The 19,638-nt window shown below is 46.3% G+C and overlaps 2 pseudogenes; both read right to left on the bottom strand.

Annotated features, from left to right (window-relative positions):
- The window catches only part of LOC136570615 (zinc finger protein 850-like), a 194,458-nt pseudogene that overhangs the window by 76,492 nt on the left and 98,328 nt on the right, over positions 1-19,638 (bottom strand).
- On the bottom strand, positions 9,694-14,049 carry LOC136570564 (uncharacterized; annotated as a pseudogene).

The following is a 19,638-nucleotide window of genomic DNA, read 5'->3' as shown; positions in this document are numbered from 1 at the left end:
GGATTCCCAAAGGATCAGCCCTTTTCTCACTGGATTCCAAAGGATCAGCCTCATTCTCTACTGGATTCCCAGAGGATTCTGACTCTGTCACATCTTTTTTTTTTGTTTGTACTACTGCATTTGTATTTTTAATTTTTCCTAATAAAGAACTGTTATTTTTACTCCCATATCTTTGCCTGAGAGCCTCTTAATTTCAAAATTAATTATAATTTTTATAGTTGTTTATTCTTATTGATGATGATGATGATGATAATAATAATAATAATAATCGTAATAATAATAATAATAATAATAATAATTTTTTCAAAGGGAGGAAGATTACATTTTCCATTTCAGGGGAGGCTCCTGAAATGAGGAGACACCCCCAAGGACGGGCCATGAAAAATAGTTCCTGAAATATGTAAATGAGTTTATGGATATGCATGAGGGTCTATGAATATGCAACAGGCTGATGGAATTAAAACCAGATTAATATAAGGGGTGTACCTGAAAATAATTGGGGGGTCTTGGTGGACATAACAACCTTTGCTCGATGGTCCTTGTCTCCCATGACATCAGCCTGTTGCATATTCATAGACCCTCATGCATATCCATAAACTACTTTTCATATTCCAAGAACAAAATTGGCTTCATCCGGTTTGGGGGTCCCACCCCCCTCCCAGCTCAGTTTTGGGATCCCATACCCCTCCCAGCTTAATTTGGGTGTCCCATTCCCCTCCCAGCTCAATTTTCGGGTCCCACCCCCCTCTCTTCCCCACTCTCCCTCCCCTTTCCAATCCTTCCCCCAGTCCCCTCCCCCGTGTATGGTTTTGGGGGCTCCAGGCCCCTCCTGCTCGGTTTTGGGGTCGCAACGCCGTTTTGGATTAATTTGGGGTCCTCAGCCCATCCCCAGGGTCACCTTCCCCCCCTCCCCAAATTGCGCTCCTGGCAACTGATGAGTCATCAGCGAGACACGCTCTGATTGGCTGGAAATTACCCCGCGCGGTCTGTGAGTGTTTAACGCAGTGAGAGGCCTTGGTCTGTGCCTGGCAACTGATGAGTCAGAGTCGGCCCGGGCGGTGATTGGCTGAAAATCGCTGAGCGGGGCCAGTGCTCTGAGTTTCTGCCCAGCAAGTGGATCGTCATCAGTGCCGCGCGTTCTGATTGGTCGGGATCTGTTTCGGGGCGGGAACAGGAGGAACTGGGGTTACTTGAGGTTTCTTTGGGTTTATTTAGGGATTGTTTGGGGTTTATTTGGGGTTATTTATGGATTATTTGGGCTTTATCTTCGGTTTTACTTGGTTCATTTCTGTTTATTTGGGGTTATTTGGAAGTATTTGGGTTAGTTTGGGCTTATTTGGGTTTGTTTGGAATTGTTTGATGTTCTTTGGGTTTATCTTGGCATTTTTTAGGTGTATATGGCATTTTTAAGGTGTAATTGAAATAATTTGGGGTTTTATGGGTTTAATTTAGGGTTTTTTTGGTTTTTTGTGGTTATTTGGATTTGTTTGGGGTTATCTGGGGGACTTTTGGGTATTGTTTGGGTTTTTTGGGGTTATTTGGGGTTTATTTCGAGTGTTTTGGGGTTATTTGGGTTATTTGGGGTCATGTGGAGTCAAAAATTCCGGGAATGTTTCTCCTGCAAAAATATGGGAATTTTTCCATAAAAATCTGAGACTTTTTCTCCAAAAAACTGGGAATGTTCCCTTAATAATCCCGGACTTTTCCCAGCCAATAGCGGCGCGCTCCGCCCCAAACCATCCAATCACCGCGGGTCTCCCCTCAGGAAGAGCGGCCTCCCCGTGCGCCGATCCAACCAATCACTGCACGCCTCCCCTCAGACAAGCCCGCCTCCACACGCGCCGAACCAACCAATCACGGCAGGTATCCCATCAGCTACTGCCGCCTCTCTCGAGCCGAACCAACCAATCACCGCGCGCCTCCCTTCGTCAAAGCCCGCCTCCCCGCCCCTCTCCTGTCAATCACCGTGCCCTCTATGAAACCAACCAATCACCGGGCGTCTCCCCTGATCCACTTCTGCCCTCCCCGCGCTGCTCCAGCCAATCAGAGCCGAGCCCGAAGCGGCGCCCCCTGACCCCGGGCCCGGGCATGGAGCGGGCGCCCCCTCCCCCCCACCGCCCCCCGGGACCCCCTCAGGGACCCCCGGGAGCCGCCCCGGGCTCGGGCGGGTCCTGCGGGAGGCGCTGGAGAGAGCGGGGGAGGCGCTGGGAGAGGACGGGGGGCTCCGGGAGCTGCTGAGGAGGCGCAGGAACAGGTGAGGGGTCCTGGAGGAGTCGTAAGGGGAATTTGGGGAGGGGTCTTGAGGACATTTGGGGGAGATTTGGGGAGGGTGTTGGGGCAACTTGAGGGGGTTTTAGCGGGGTCTGGGGGTGCTGTGGGGGCTTTGGGGGGGAATTTGGGGAGGGGTCCTCGGGGGCTGTCACGATCTGTCCTCACGGACGGGTTTCGTGATGGTTCGTGGATTTGATCTCAGGGTGCAAAAAGAACCAACACGGTACAAGGGGGTTTGCAATGATAATCGAAAGAAATGCACCTTTATTGAATGTCCCCAGCAAAATGCGATAGAAGGATTAAGGGAGAGAAAAAGATAGAGGAAGAGAGAGACAAAAGAGAGAGAGAGAGAGAGAGAGAGAGAGAAAGAGGGGGATAGAGCTACCAAACGTAGAGACGAAGTCCTTTGGTCCAGTCCAGTCAAGGATCCGCCTGTTATGTCAGGGAGATCTCGAAGTCTCTGGCTAACTCAGAGGTTTTTATTATGATAACTCTATTGGAAATTGCGAGGAGGGGGAAACAGATACAATAAGGAATAGATGTAACAGGTAGTCCATGTTCTCAGCAGTAAGCGAGAGCCATTGTGTTCTTGGTCCAGCGGTCACAACCTGCAGGCAAACATCTCGCTTTGGTCAGCTTGCCTCCCCCACACACCTGCCCCGGGCTGGGGGTTTCAGTCCCAGTCCTTGGAAGGAGCAGAGGGGCCTTTTCACATGGGGGTTTCATGTCTCACTCCTTGATGGAGAGGCTCCTTACATCTCAGTCTGTCTGTCACGGTGGTTGTAAAACAGGTGAGGGTCTTCTGTGGGGGGACCACCCAGAACTCAGGAGAAGTCCAGCCAGGCTGAGAGGTGGGACAGCTCCCAAGGCTGTTGTTGCACAAAGGGCACGGTGCTTCCTTCTTCTTCTCATTGGGCTCAGTGTAGCACACAGCAAACAACACCTGTGCAAACAATGGCTTGGCAACGCTCTCAGGTCTCAGGCACATGACTTTCTCCTTTGGAGCCAGAGATTTAAGACAGGGGGGGTCTTCTCTTCAGTGGTCCCCCAATGACAATCGTGAGGGAGATGAGGGGAAATTCGGACAGACTCTCACACGACCCCGTGACTCACGATTGTCTTGAGGGATCTTCATCAGCAGAACTCTGGAGTGTCGCTGATGGGTCTGCAGAACTCGCCGTACGTTGGTAGTATAACCCGGAAAAATAGGGACAACAGAAAGAGAGGAAAAAGAGAGAGAGAGAAGGAAAAGAAAGGATAGGAAATGGAAGTGGAAAAGGGAAAAAATAAACAAGCATAATTAATATTGCTTATCATAACAATTTTCACAAATGGTTGATTAATTAAACAATATTACTTTTATAACAATTTTCAAATGGTTAAAACAAGTTACAAATAATCAAAAGCAAATGCAATAAACAAATCATAATACAAGCATTAACTTTAAAAAATGATTTTCTAAAACAATTTACTAAAAATGGAAAGTAATTCCCACAAAATCATAAATGGAAATTAGGATTATTCCAAAACACATATGCTTATTCATAATTGCCTTGTGTCAAAGTCTTGGGGATGTCCACAGTGTAGAGGACATCAGCCAAGTTGTGTGCATTAACTATAGACGTCAATCTTGTCAGCTGTTTCATGCTCCAATTCATAACAAATGGGACTGCTGATAAAATAAAACCAAGCAGAATTGGTATCAAAAGGATAACAATGGGATGACACAGACTGCTCAGGACACCCGTGGCAGTAGGAGACCACCTAAAAGAGTATCCCACCCCCTGTGCTCGGCATCTTTCTCCACCCTTTCCATGACACGGGGTATCTGTCTCACATTGTGATGAACAGTCACCAGGGCTTTCTGTGCGTTTTTCTCAATCTTCTCAAGGATTTCCACTAAGTCTCGATGGAGCAGCAGTTGTCTTACCAAAGTGAGATCCATCCCAATAGGCGTAGGCATCAGTTTGTGAATCAGTGTGTAGTTGGATTGCAATGGGTAGTGAGAGGTAACTGGAGCTTCATAAGAGAAATCACATCCTGCAATCTTGGTAAAGTTACAAGCACAAACATTTGTATGATTTTTGGTATCTCCTACAACATTTTCTATGAATACCAAATCACAAGCAGTTCTGAAGCATGCACACCTGTTGCCTATATATACAAGGACTGTTTCAGAAGTCTCATTAGGATGAATTTCAAAATGACAGATATTTTGCTCTGTGTCTAAACAAATGTCTTGAGCTGTGATTGCATTGCTTTCACAGATGAGCCCTTGTTGTTCTCAGGCAATACAAGGTTCCAAATTAACAGTTTGCCATTTCTCACCAATTTGACGGGCCCATTCCCAATGCTCATAAGGATAGAGAACAGCTCCATCATCATCCAGCCCTAATGCAATCATAGGAAATATCAAACGCACTGAGGCATTACGTATGGTTAACACAAAAGCCATGGCTGTGTTTGTAATGGGATTGTAAGTAAAATTCACCAGGTTCCACCAGGATTGGAATTCTCTTTCAAAATCAGTGGCACTGTCCCAAATTATTTTCCAAATTTCAGTAGGAAAAGTGCCTTCTTCACCTTCTCTTATCATTGAGGCAGCAACTGACTGCATCCACAATTGTGCCTGGATACAGCTGGGAGCCAAAGAAATGTTGTTCTGTGTAGCACCGAGTGCATCATTTACCAATTTGTGGTCATTTACATTTACCTTTTCCCAATTTGGCAAAATGTTTGATAGCAGCCACTGGTGTGTTCCTGAAGCCAATGACTGCAGTGGTTGTTGTAATTTGGTCAAATCTCTAGTTGTAGCAGCCAATTTTATTCATTAATACTTCTGAATCAATACTCTTTAGAATTCCCAATCCTGTTCCCACAACACCGGTTATGTCTCTTAGCGTCCGTCTTTTAAAAGAGTTCCGCTTTTGCAACCAGGTCATCCAACCCTCAAAGGAAGTTTGCAAAAAAGGCGAACAGGCCGGCTGAATTTCTGAGACATTATTTTGCATCAGCAATTTGACTTGTTTAAGAGACCATGCCGGATTGAACAGTATTTGTTGTTGTCCTGTTTTCCTAATTATATCTGGTCCATTTTCAAAAATTCTTGGGCTAAGCATAAGTGGTGGTTGGGCTGGAGTGGTGGTGGTGGAGTTGGGCTATAGCATTTACTATAAACTTAAAATTTTTTGGACCAAAGACAAACCTCTTCTATGGTTTGTGCCAATGTAAAATTGTGCCAACAATCCTGTAAGCTTGGGTGCGTACAAACCTTTTCATGCTTATTTGTTTGATCTGTCAAAACACCGATTGACGTTGCCTTACTATGGATAGTTCCATTAATCATTTGGATCCTATACTAATTTTTTTCCCCACTATCCCTTGAAGCTGCCAGGTTTTTTGGTTTTCCCATTCCTGCCTAGTGTATATCTGATTTTCATGCATAATGACAGTTAATAGGTTTAAATCCCTCACGTTTCCCATGGATCTGGAAAAATGAACAAAAGCCTGGGACCAAGGCCATTCAGTATCAAGTTGACTAAGGGTGCTCTCAGTCCTTTCTACCCACTGGGGTGTGACTACTGTACTCAGTGTGGGCTTTGTTATAGCATTTATCTTAAATTTGTAAACCAGGCCTTTTAAACTTTATGGATTTGTCAAGTTATTTTGCCAACGGCGTGTCACATAAGTTGGTTTGGCTAAAGTAAAATTATGCCAGCAAGCAGTAGATTCATTTCTACAATCCTTTGTAATTGCATTGTTGGTTCTGGGGCCTAAAGTGTAGTTACCAACGTACTCCTGCCGGCAGCACAGAGTGAGGGGAATTTGTTTGGTACACTCCCACTTTGTCGTAGGACACAGTTCTGTTGTAGGGATGTGCAAATAGTTTTTTCCATCTGGTTCTAAAAAATTTCCGGCACCTGCAATGGAGGTGGCTTTCTCATAGAGAGATCCTTCCACTTTTCTGCACGCTACCACAATCGACTCACCAATTGTTCCAGTTAGGGTTCTAGTCCAGTCCTTCTGATCCCATCCCCACTCACTTGGGCGATATATCTCAGAGTCATGCAGCACTATAGGCTCTAGGTTCAGGTGGCGACCCTTGGGATATGATCCTAGAACATTAGTGTGATGGATGGTAGCTTCAGACCACGACCACTCAGCAGGATTCTGTCCACGGAATTGTGGTAGGATGCAGAAAAGTATCACCAGTGTTATCATGGTTCAGATGATCCTCATGACCCTCAGGGTTCTTCTGTAAAAGTAAACACAACAGAATCCTGCTACTAAGGGACAGAAAAAGTTAGAATGATGGAATTATCCAGTGTGTATTTATCCAATGCTCTCTCCCTAGAGCATCAGAGGCTACCCATGCATGTTTATTCAGAGGGGTTTTTAGCACTAGTGGTACTTCCCCTACAGTAGGGAGGTCCACCAGAACAGGTTGTCCAGGGTAATGTGCTGGAATCTTGAAATCAGCTGGTCTCCCTAGAGAGGCAATTATGCTTGGAGCTATTGGGCAAAAGGCAGTGATTTTGGGACACCCATTTACCCCCCCATCTGTCATTCACACTTTTCACAGCTTCCCATAACCGAACATCCCAATTTCCCTCCTCTGGTTTCAAAAGTCATTCCAAAAGACCATTGGTCCTTTCCACGATCCCGTTAGCTTGAGGGTAGTAAGGAGTGTGAAAAGTCCATTTAATTCCTTCATTTTTTGCCTAATCCTGTACAATTCTAGCAGTGAAGTGGGACCCATTATCAGATTGAATTTCCTGTGGTTTTGGGAAAATTCCAAACCATCCCTGCAGTGCTTTAACAGTATTATCACCTGTAGCTCTTTTAAAAGCATTGGCCTGGACCATCCCAGATACAATTTCTACTCCTACCAGCACAAAGTGTTTAACTCCTGACTTCTTAAAGGGTCCAATATAGTCTACCTGCCACGCGTCCCATAAGCCTTTACCCTTTCTGAAATGCAGAGGGTCATCTTCCAAAGGATGTCTCTCCAGTCTCCAGTCTGCGATTGCTCACAGGCTGATACGCATGTTTTACACCTTTCCTTGGTGACAGGCCAACGCTGGGCCAGAGCTTCCTTGTACAAATCTTTCGCACCTGTGTGCTGTCTTTTTACATGCAGCCATTCTAATAGTTGATCCCAGTCCTCTGTAATTTGTTCCTTTTCAGGGGACTTAGTCTTGCTAAATCATCAGCTTTATTGTTCCACTCTCCTGCTGGATTTCCATCTGTCTGATGAAAGGCTGCCCACCCCAACAAAGTTCCCTTGGCTTGCAATGTTGAAAATTTCTTGCCACTTTTCCTTTTGCCATACTGGAATTCTGTTAACTTCCCAATAATTTTTCTGCAAAAAGGAAGCCACTCAGTACATCCTTTATACACAGCATAGGAGTCCGTGTAGATGCAGACAGGAGAGGTATTCTGTACCTCATGTTGGAAAGCACTCCAAACAGCTCTCAGCTCCCCAACCTGAGCACTGCCTTCTCCCTCGGTAATGATTCGTTCACCAGAGGAAATGTGGAGGGCTGCTGCCCTGTATCTCCACACCTTCCCCTCCTGTTTAGCAGAGGCATCAGGGAACCAAGAATTTGCTGATTGTTTGGGGGAGAAACTAGGGGATGTTTTAATTACAGAGGCAGGTTTGTCATGGCTGCTGCCCAAATCCTCAGTTTCTTGGATCGCTAAATTTTTTACAGCTCCTTCTGTTATTGAGAAAATGTTACAGTAATGTTCAATCTGAGCATACCAGTTTGCAACTGAGGCCCTTTGGGCCACCCTGTTGGGGGCGGGGAGGGAGGTCCCAGTAGTGACTGTCTTAATAACTTTGAAAGGGCCTCTCAAGGCAACTGGTTGTTGTCGTGCATTTTTTTCCACTTCTATGAGAGCTAAGCTAACCACAAACAATCCTTTTTCCCAGGTAGTGTATCTTTTCTCAGCATCTTTGAAACCACAGGAATAGAAACCAACAGGCCTTGTTGGACCCTCAGGACCCTGCTGCCAAATGTGTACTGACAGCCCTGAGGAGGCAAATCCCCATTCCAGCTGAAAGGGATCTGTGGGATGGACAGGGTCCAGTGCTTGGTGAGCTGTTGCTTCAAAAAACAGCAATTGCAATGCTTCCTCCTGAGAAGGAGTCCAATCCCATTTCACCCCTTTCCTCAGCAAGTCATAAAGGGGCCTGGCAATTATTGAAAGATCTGGAATGTGTTTTCTCCAGAACACTAATAATCCTAGAGCTTGCAGGAGATCTTTCCTGGATTCAGGCATTTTGATCTGATCTAAAGAGGTTAGGATATCAGGTGGAATACATGTCATACCTCCTTTCCAGCAAATTCCCAAAAACTTCACTTCCTGAGAAGACTTCTGAATTTTCTCTGGGGGCATCTGCAAATCAAGACTTTCTAAGTGAGGGATTATTTTCTGCTGATGTTTCCCTACTACCTCTATTTCACACCCCCACCCCCCCCCCCCAGAATGTCATCAATGTATTGATAAACAGCTACAGGATCAGGTTTGGGTATTTTTTCTAATTCCTGGGCTAAAGTAGGGTGGGCCAAAGTGGGGGAGTGTTTGTAGCCTTGGGGAAGCCTAGTGAAAGTGTATTGCTGTCCTTCCCATGTGAAGGCAAATCGGTCCATATCTTCTGGCTGTATCATAAAAAACATGTCTTTGACATCTATAGTTGCCATGATTGAGTGAGCTTTTTCTTGAATTGATGTCATTAATTCAGCCAAATTTGGGACCGCTGCTGTAAGAGGGTCTGTGTTGGCATTAAGCCTGCAGAAGTCTACTGTCAGCCTCCACTTCTCATTGGGTTTCCAAACTGGCCACACTGGCAAGTTGAAAAGAGAATGGGTATTGACTATCACTCCTTGGTCTCACAAGTCCTGTATAACTGGTTTGATGCCCTCTTTGGCACCAGAATGTAGAGGGTATTGTTTTACATGAGTAATTTTGCTAGACAGTGAGGAGGATGCAGCTTGGAGCAGTCTAATGTTAAGATGTGGCACACCAAATGACCACAGGAATCCCTCAGAACATTCCCACTGCCTCCCAGCAATAACATCCATCCCTAATAAATTGTTTGGAATATCCCCAGTTTTGACAACTAATTGATTCTCCTCTCCATGGAGCGTGAGTTTTACTAAGGCCACATTCATAGATTCTGTAGTTCCTAGGGCATTTAAAGCACATCATTGTTTCTTTGTTGGAACAATTCTACACTTCTGGGCATCCTTTTTGTTAGTGCAGAGATTTGTGCCCCAGTGTCAATCAGAAAGGTTACAAGTGCCTGTTTGAGGCCTGTGATAGCTGTGATCAGTATATCTCCTGATTTATGTTTAGTGAGCATTCTCAGATACATCCATGCTCCAGCCCTTCGCTCACCTATAAGGGATGGAGAGCCTAGTTTCTCTGGTTCTGTGTTTGCTTTGGCTCACATCCTAAATTCTGAGGGAGAGGCTGGGAGAGGGTTTGTTTTGGCTCACTGGCTGGATTCTGAGAAGGGAGGGGTGCACTGGGTTGAACTGATAAATTCGGTTTCTGATAGTGCCAATTAGTTATTATTTTCTGTAATTTATCAAGGGGCAAACCATCCATCACCTCTCTGGGGACCCCCCTTTTAACTTCCAACAACCACCAACGTTGGCAGTTAGAGATCTGGTTTCCCTTCCCTAAATTTTCACCGTGAGGAGCCCCGATAAACCAAACACTGTTTGTATTTTCTGATTTCTCTTCCAGGGTTTTTACAGGTCCATATCATCTACTGTAATTAATCAAATCTACTGCAACCTCGCTCCATGTCCAAACTTTACGGCTACTGGCAGGTGAATCAGATTGAGAAGCTGGGGGCTGTGAGGGGATGGAGTATGGAGTGAAACCAGGATCAGTAGATCCAGTTTGGTCAGTGGGGTTACCAAGGAATCTATCTAGTCTCTCTATGGGACCCAAGGCCATTATGGTTTTCTGTAAAGTAATTGCTGTAGGTTTAGGAAGCCCTCAAATTAAAGGAGTCATAATTTCAGGCTTTACAGGTAATTGCACTGGTGACTGAAAACCAGGAATCAACCTTTTTCATGAATCATTTGCAGGCAGGTGGCTTTGTGGGCGCCTTCCAAAAGCTGGTCGGGGGCACTGACTATAGCTAAAGGGTCTCCCCTTTCCAAAGGATTAATTCCCCCGGCCCAGAAAGGCACACATTGTGTCAGGGACCACGTGTAACGCTCATCTCCTGTTGTTAAGAAAACTCCATGTCCCCAGTACCCACTGGCCACTTGTTCAGTTAATTTAATTTGATCTCCACCAGTGAGGGACACTTGGAAGACATATTCTGCCTCCGATTCTTGTGGGAGGCACCCAAATTCTTTCTTCAGCTTAGTCAATTTGGTAGTGCTGAATGGTATTTGTTTAGTTGTGATATGTGGTTCAAAATCTTCATCATGAATATAATGATATTCTGTTTTAACCAAGGGTCTCAAATGAGGGCAGCAGTTTTCTCCACAGTTTTTAACTGCTTCTAGTTCCTTATGGGGATAAATCTGTTTAATGTGAGGAGTTTCTTTTCCTCTGCCTGTGTTGAGGAATCAGCATTCAGTGAATTCTTAATGTGTTCCTCTCTATGGGCAGCTCATAACAGATGGATCTCACTTCTTTCTTCATTTAATTGTTTTTGCCAAATTTCAACTAGGGTTTGAAGGGAGTCCATTATAGCTTTTTCCTCACTTCTTCACTTTAAGAGAGTTTTTATAGCTGCTGTGAGACAAGCTCCCAAAACTGAGCAGAGAATAGTTTTAGTTTTGCCCAGTTTGACTTTTGTTTCATTTTGTAAAGAACATACTCTATCAATAACATTTTCCAAATTAAATCAGTTACTTTGTGCCCGTTCTTCTCCTCCCAGAGAAGGTTTGGCATTGTGTTTGGTTAGGAGAGAATAAAATTCAGCTTTAACTTTTGCGCTGAGGTTTTCCGTCATTTTGTGAAGGGACCAAACCCATGACAGGGAGGTGTAGACTTAAGGTACACAACCACACAGCCTCTGCTGTGTTTCCCTTGCTTCCCTGGGTGGGTGAAGAGACTAAAAGTGCCTGGGAGGTTCTACTCAGTTACTTCAAGTAGTCCCTTCACTTCCCAGACAGTCCAGATTCACACATACACAAAAACAGTTTCCCTTTTTGCACTAAGAGATCTTTTGTGAAATTCTGAAGGCAGAGCCCTCAATTGAGTATGGGGGTGCTTTTCACCTCGGCGTGTGCAGTTTGTGGGAAATTTGAGTCACTCCCTTTCCTTTTTAGACAACCGCTCACCCCTTTCAGGGTATCGGGCTCGGTGCGGCTGGAGTGAAACATCCTTCCCCTGTTACAGACTACACACAACCCTGCAAACCCCTCTGTCTGTCAGAATCCTGTTCATGATGGCAATTTAATGTCACGATCCACTCGTACAAGTGGGGTTGTGATGGTTCATTAACTGATCTCAGAGCGCAAAAACAACACAGAGGGGATTTCAGTCTTAATCAAAACAAATGCACCTTTTATTGAGTGCCCACAGCAGAAGCAATAGAAGGATTAGAAAGGAGATAAAGGATAGAGGGAGAGAGAAGAAGACCGGGGTGGGAATAGCTACCAATGGAGAGACAAAATCCTCATGGTCCAGCCAATAGATCCATCTTGTCACGTGGGGGAGAATCTCAAAATCTTTGGTTAACTCAGGGGTCTTTTATAGTCATCCACCAAGGGGAGAACAGATAAAAGACAATGGAGAATTAGTCTATTGAAAATGAGTAAGACAGTCCATGTTTCAAAACAGGACAAATCAATCTCAGCAGTGAGCGAGACCCATTGTTTTCAGGATTGGTGTCTATGAGAAACCAGTCTTGGTCCAGCAAACACACCTGCAGGCAACACTTGGCAAACATCCCACTTCAGTCAGGCCAGTGCCCCTGTGTTAGAATTTTAAGGGTCTCAGTCTCAGTCCTTGGGAGGAGGCTTCCCTTACAGCGCTTGTGAGGCAGATGAGGGATCTTCTATGGGGGGATCACCAGAGTTACCCCAGAAAGTTCATCTGGCCAAGAGGTGGGGAAATTCATGGGCCATTGTGATGAGCAGGGATCGTGAAGCAGGTGTAAGTGTACAGAGCAAGCCGCTCCCTGTCAGCCCCTGCTCGAAGCAGTTGTAACGTGGGGGCACAGCAAGCACAGCTGCAAACAATCACTTGGCGAGCATCCACCCCAACCAGGCCAGAACTCCAGCCAGGGTCTTCAGGGTCTTCCTCTCTGTCCTTGTGACGGTCGTGAGGCAAATGGGGGAAACTTTGGACCGTCTCTTACAACAGTTTACTTTATCTCTTCCTCAACAATCCCCCCTCTGGGAGATATCTTCTGTTATTGGGCCCTTGAGTGTCACTGCATGACTGATAACAATTTCATCATCCCATTGTGAGATGCTCCGGCCAGAGGGAGGAGCCAAGCATTCCTACCTGGATATAATTTGACATTTGGAAGAAGAGAGACAGCCTTTTCCCACAGGATTCCCAGAGGAGCAGCTTTCTTTTCCACTGCATTCCCAGAGGATGTCCAGGCCCATCTACGCCACCACTGGACCTTGAGAGGAAAACTCCACCCTTCTACAGGATCACTGCTTCAACAAAACCCCACCTGTCACTCCAGGAGCACTGCAGCCTCCATTTAATAGGACTGCTACCACCACTGTGACCCACAGGGTGTCAGGTCATATTCTGACTCTGCCAGTGGGGTTTTTTTGTTTGTACTATTGCATTTGTATTTTTAATTTTCCTAGTAAAGAACTGTTATTCTTATTCCCATATCTTTGCTCAAGAGCTTTTTAATTTCAAAATTATAATAATTCAGAGGGAGGGGGTTTACATTTTCCATTTCACAGGAAGCTCCTGCCTTCCTTAGCAGACACCTGTCTTCAAACCAAGACAGAATGTCATCCATATAATGTAGGATAATGGCATCTGGGAGAGTCCTTTGGATGGGAGATAGGACAAGGGCCATGTACCACTGGCATATATAGGGGAGTTTTTCTCAGTTTGGGGGAGGACTCACCAGTGGTACCGCTTCAGAGGTGCCTGTTCAGGGAGGGGGTGGAAAAGGTGAATCTGGGAGCATCTCGAGGATGGAGGGGGATGTTGAAAAAGCAGTCTTTGATATCAACGACCACCACTCTCGAGTCACAAGGAAGCAAGGATGGAGAAGGAAGGCTGCAAGGGACCCATGTCCTCAATGACCTCGTTAATTTTACAAAGGTCATGGAGGAGTGTCCACCTGTCCTTGCCAGGATTTTGAGAACAAAGACAGGGGAGTTCCACGGGCTGTTGGAAGGTACAATGTGGCCCTTGGAGAGCTGCTCCTCCACAAGAAGCTCAAGGATATGTAATTTCTCTGTTGAGAGGGGCCACTGATCCACCCACGGTGGGGCGTCAGTCTTCCAGGTGATTGTGGGGGGGTGCACTCTGCAGTGGCCCCAAATAGAAATCCCGGGACAGAGGTGGAATATCAAGTCAAGCTCCCCAGTGGGACAACAGGTCCCTGGCCCACAGGGTGGTGGGTGCCCCGACTACAAATGGCCTGATGGTGGCAGTTTGGCCCTCCAGTCCCTCTGTTGTGATAATACGCTCGCTCCTCATGGAGATGGCGGCTCCTCCGATCACTGAGATGACTCCAGTGACAGGAGTCAGCTCCTGGTTCAGGGGCCATTGAGGTTGTGTAATGATAGTAACGTTGGCCCCTGTGTCCACCATCCCTTGTAGGTGGATGTCATTACCTTTATTCAACTGACTGCACTTTATAAGGGGCTTGTCTTGGCCCATGATTTCAACCCAGAATGCCATTGGGTGTCTGGGATATTGTCTATGCTTAATGGCAATAAAAAGGCTTGGGCGATCACAGTCTCTCTGTGCAGGAAGTGTGGTGGTTTTGTGCAGCAGAAAGTGACTGTGATTTCGTCAGTTGGCCCAACAGTTTGCACTTCCACTATAATATGTATTTCATTTGGTCCATGAATACATTACCTATTACCAGCACATCCCTCAGGCCCTCTAGGGGTCCATATTTTCTGGTGGGAATACGATAGAAAGCAGAGTCATCAAATTGTATAGACAAAGCACTCACCAGTTGGTGTCAGGTCCTGACCTGAACTTGCTGGAAAGCCTTGGTGACTCTGGTCTGTTGTTCGGAGTATGAAGAGCTCCGCGGGAATTTCCCACGTATTGGACCTCCAGAATAGTGGGGAGGGTACAGTGAAACAGCTTTCCATTTGCTGTCTTCACACAGGGCCACTCTGCAGTCTGTTGGAAGTTTTTTGGCTGATAATGGTGCTGGTGGTGGTGAGGTTACTGGTGATAACAAAACTGAGAACAGTTGTTAGAATGTCTGTTGCAATGCATACAGTGTGATGAATGGCACCTCTTTGGTGGCTGCTGGTCTTTAGGCATTTTGTATTCTGGACAGTCCTTCAAAAAAAAGGCCCAGTTCCCCACAATTAAAACATTTTGCAGCGTCTTGGGATGTTAAAAAGGCCCTCTCCCTTAGAGATTGCCCTTGCCACGGTGTGTTCAGTGGAAGATAATTTGGTGCAGGCCTCGTCCATCTGGTTGATTGTAGGTTCTGGATCCAAGGGGAGAGCTCTTAATATTGTTTTGCACTCATCGTTTGCCTTTGCCAAGGCCATTTTATTTAGAATTTCCTTCCTGGCCTCTGGGCTTTCTATTTGTCACTCAAGTGCAACTTTAAGTCTTTCTACAAATTTTATGAAAATTTCACTTGCCCTTGTTTAATGTTAGTGAAGCTCTGTGTATGTAGGGTGTTGTCGAGAGTGAGGAGCAGGGATGTCTTTGCAGCAGTGGTGATGTCACCAAGTGCAGCTTCTTGTAAATCCTTTGCTTGGTCTTGTGGCTTCTGGAAGTCACCTTCTCCTGCCATTTATTCAAGGGTTAAATTTGGTTTGTTGGCATCTTTTGAATATGTGTCCGCCAGTGATTTGAGATGCCTTTTTTACTGCCTCTCCCACAGCATGTACTCGACCGGGGTGTGAGTCTCTGTCCAAAGTTTCTCTCATCTGCCTCACGATCGCCATTGGGGACCACTGAAGAAAAGACCCTTGTCTGAAGTTTCTGGCCCTGCTGGAGAAAGTTACGTGCCAACGGCTCCGAGACCTGAGAACAGTGCTAAGCTATTGTTCACAGGTGTTGTTTGCTGTATGCTGCACTGAGCCCAATGAAAGAAGAAGGGGGCATCTTGCCTTTTTGCAGCAATAGCCTTGGAAGCTGTCCCACCTCTCAGCCTGGCTGGACTTCTCTTGAGTTCTGGGTGGTCCCCCCACAGAAGATCCTCACCTGTTTTACAACCACCGTGACAGACAGACTGAGATGTAAGGAGCCTCTCCATCAAGGAGTGAGACATGAAACCCCCATGTGAAAAGGCCCCTCTGCTCCTTCCAAGGACTGGGACTGAAACCCCCAGCCCGGGGCAGGTGTGTGGGGGAGGCAAGCTGACCAAAGCGAGATGTTTGCCTGCAGGTTGTGACCGCTGGACCAAGAACACAATGGCTCTCGTTTACTGCTGAGAACATGGACTACCTGTTACATCTATTCCTTATTGTATCTGTTTCCCCTCCCTCACAATTTTCAATAGAGTTATCATAATAAAAACCTCTGAGTTAGCGAGAGATTACAAGATCTCCCCAGACGTGACATGGTGAACTCCATTGGCTGGACATCAAAGGACTTGGCTGTTCTATGTTTGGTAGCTATATACCTTCCTTTCTCTTCCTCCCTCTTTTCCTTATTTTTCCCTTTTTTCCCCAATTCCTCCCCAATGCATTTGGTTATTCAATAAAGGTGTATTTGTTTTGATTATCACTGCAAACCCCCCTGTGCCGTGTCGGATTTTTGCACCCTGAGATCAAATCCACGAACAATCACGAAACCCGTTCGTAAGGACGGATTGTGACACGGGGAGAGTAAGCAATTCATGATATTTTTATTTTCATGCACGACCAAGACACAGTCAGAGAAGGTGGCTTCCAGAAAGTTTTTTAAGAAATGCAACCCCCAACCATATTCCTTAGCCACTTTGCAGAGCTCCTTCAATTCCCCATAGTGGATCGGCTCCCAGGAATTGATTGCAGTCACCCTTCTGCTGTGTTTACATATAATTGGCAAGCCCACAATCTTTTTGGTGAGCTCTGAGCCCTCCCAGTGGCTTCCCTCTGCAGCTTGGCCCAGTGATCCTCAGACTCAGGACCGGAATCCAAGTCTGGGAATCCCTACTCTCATCCTCCGAGGAGGATGGAGGGCACTTGATGACTGCATGGAGCCTCTTGGGGCAGCCAGAATCTGCCTGTTTGTGGGCGGCTGTGGAAGCCAATATGGGCTCCTTCTGGTCACTGTCATCACCACTTCTGACTCCAGTGTTGTGGGAATCGGAATGGGAGGGACCATCAGGAGAGGAGTCAAGAGAAGAGGGTGTAGGGATGGGGTGTGCACAATGGGGAGGGGATTCCCGACAGAGAGGGGAAGTCCCAACATGGACACACTTCCTGACACAGAAGGGAGGGGCAGGGTGTGATTACAGGAATAGAGAAAGTGGGAGGAGGGTCAGAGGCATCCTTTTTGGCAGAACAGGGAGGTGACAAAATGGCCATTGCCTTTGTGGGGTCAGCACCATTTTGTGGAGAAAGGGCAGAAAAACTTGGAGAGGGAGAAGACAAGATGGTGGGGCTGGCCACATTCCTGGAACCATCTGGGAGAACAACTAGGGGTGGTAGAACTGCGTACGTGGACATTGGTAAGAGGGTTAGGAGAGAGCCCAAGGCAGCATGGCCAGTGCTGCCCTGGAGAGGGGACAGAGGACACTGGGAGATGTCAGGGTGATGGTAGCAACCCTGCGCCTGCTGGCAGGATCCATCTCCCAATCCTGCCTGAGGCAGGGAAGAGGGTTTAGGGATGCGAGGGGAGGAACAGGGAGAAAGGGTGTTAAACTGGGGTTCCTAATGTTTCCCAACGTTTTCTACAGACTTAACAATAAGGCCAAAGGATAAAATTTCCCCACTGAAAGATCCCTTTAACTCGAAGAATGTAGAAACTTTTTCCTATATGGTCCCAGAACTCATTAGAATGAATTCCCTCATAACATCAGGAAAATGCTTGAACAACCAATGAAGAAAACATTTTAAATCTCCCTTTGAAAAATGAAAATTTTCCCCAACAAGGATTCCTTTAACTTGGGTATAAACTTCCCTGTGTGGGTGGATCAGTTTGGCTCCCATCCCCACACTTCCTCCCAACATCCAAGAGGAAAAGAAGGCAAAGGAAAGACAAAAAAGGGTGACCCCCAAATATAGTACTCACATGACAGTGGGTCAACAAAACCTCTCCAGGTTGTCCGTCAGCTTCAACCAATCTTCTCGCCTCAAGAAGGTTGCCGGTCGCCTGTGTGATTCCCCCAATAAAACTTAGGAATCTCCTCTGGGAATTGGCTGCTCCGAACATGGCTTAACTTCAGTAGCAAAAAAGCTACTGAAGACGCCTCCAGGAATGCCCCGAACAGGTCCCTGTTCAGGCTGCCAGCTGTCACAAGCCACAAGCCCATTGGTGGTGGAGCGAGAGGCAGCGGAGCCGTGACCTTCCAGAAGTGTCTCCAGTAATGAAGCCGCTCGGTGGCACAGGCACACACACACACACACACACAATCACTGCAGCACACACTTCTCTCGTAGAATCACCAACGACAAAGAAATGGGAAGGGTCTTTGTATGGACGCCAGAGAAGGAGGTTTATTCCAGCCACGCACAAAGGGGGCCAGAGACAAAGACAAAAAGAACAGTGGAAGGTCTGGGTTTAAATACAGGGGAAAAGAGGGGGCAGAGCAGAGCATCAGGGCCAATGGGCTGAGGGCTCAGGGCAGTACAGAGGGGAGACAAGGGGTGGCAGCCAATAGGGTAAAGAGGGTGGGACACTGAGGCAATATGGGGCCAATGGATAAGCAGGGAAGGGAGAACATTCAAGGACATATAAATATAAGGAAAAAGGGAGGGAGAGGCCAACAGTCCAACCAGGGAAGTAGAACTGGGTACATTTGCATATACAACAAAGCATCCTGGAAGAGGGTCTGCTCAATTGCCCTGAACAGGGGAGATTTCTCCAACTTGGGGTCTGTCTGTCTGTCCAAAGGCCTATAATGGCCTTTGTTCTGTAGGCCTACCGGCCTCCACAGATGCTCAGTGGAAAAAGGGGTTTGAAGCTTTGTTTTTGAAATTTGTGGGACATGCAAACCAGAATATTGCAGCCCTCATGACTGACCACCTGGCTGGAGAAGGAAGCCACTCAGACCCTGTTGGGCGTACCCACATTCCTAGTGAGGCCCTTGAGGGTATTACTGAAGCTGTGCATAGCACATTTTAAAGGTTCCTGATGCTGTGAGCCCCCCAAAAAGTATTTACTTATGTAAAGCAAGGACTGGCGGAGCCTTATATGCAATTCAATGGCTGCTTGAAACAAGCTCTTAAAAGACAAATTGAGAATGACATTGCCAGAGAGGTGTTGCTTTCAAAATTAGCTGTTGAAAATGCTAATGAGAATTGTAAAAAACTTCTGAGGTCCTTGTCTAAGGAGGAACTCACCCTACTGTAAATGATAGAGGCATGTAACCACCTGTGTGCCTTCAGCATAGGGCAACCGTTACTAATGAACCTTACTGCGGGCGCTGGTATAGCAAATGCCTTTGTGTGGAAGGGGCCAACAGCGGGCCTGTTAGCTAAAGGAGTGAGAAGAAAGGTAAGAAGCAAGAAGTTGATAAGGATTCTCTCCAAGGCTGTAACTGAGGACACCAAGAGAAGTGAGGAATTGAAGAAAGATAAGAAGAGAACTTTGCAGCTGGATGAAGTATTTTTAGAAAGTTAGTTGAAGACACTGTAACTTATCACCAATGATGTTATGTTGATTTATTGTGGCAAATAGTTAGGGTAGAAGAAGTATAAACAATTAGAAAGTGTATAAAAGGTCAGCCATGTTCGATAATAAAGAGTTGCCATCTGAGACTGCTTGTGGTCTCTGCCTTGTGTCATGACTGCCTTGACAGCAACATCTGGTAACCCCAACGTGATTCAACACCCTTAAGAACATACTTGGTCTGGACCCAAACGGGCTCCTAGAGACTGGCAGCCATGACTCACTGGGACATAGTGGGGGAGGCAGAGTTGGTGCAGCTGAGAATGGCGGGTGGAAGCCACAGGGAAGTCCAGACCTGATTTTCTCCTATCAAGACACCTGGAAGTAGGTGAGCCACCAACTAGTAATAATGGGAAATAATTTATCTAATGAAGAAGAGAC

Source organism: Molothrus aeneus, unplaced genomic scaffold (genome assembly GCF_037042795.1).
Source record: "Molothrus aeneus isolate 106 unplaced genomic scaffold, BPBGC_Maene_1.0 scaffold_35, whole genome shotgun sequence".
In the NCBI taxonomy this organism is placed as follows: Eukaryota; Metazoa; Chordata; class Aves; order Passeriformes; family Icteridae; genus Molothrus; species Molothrus aeneus.
This window is presented reverse-complemented; position numbering and strand designations above follow the sequence as displayed.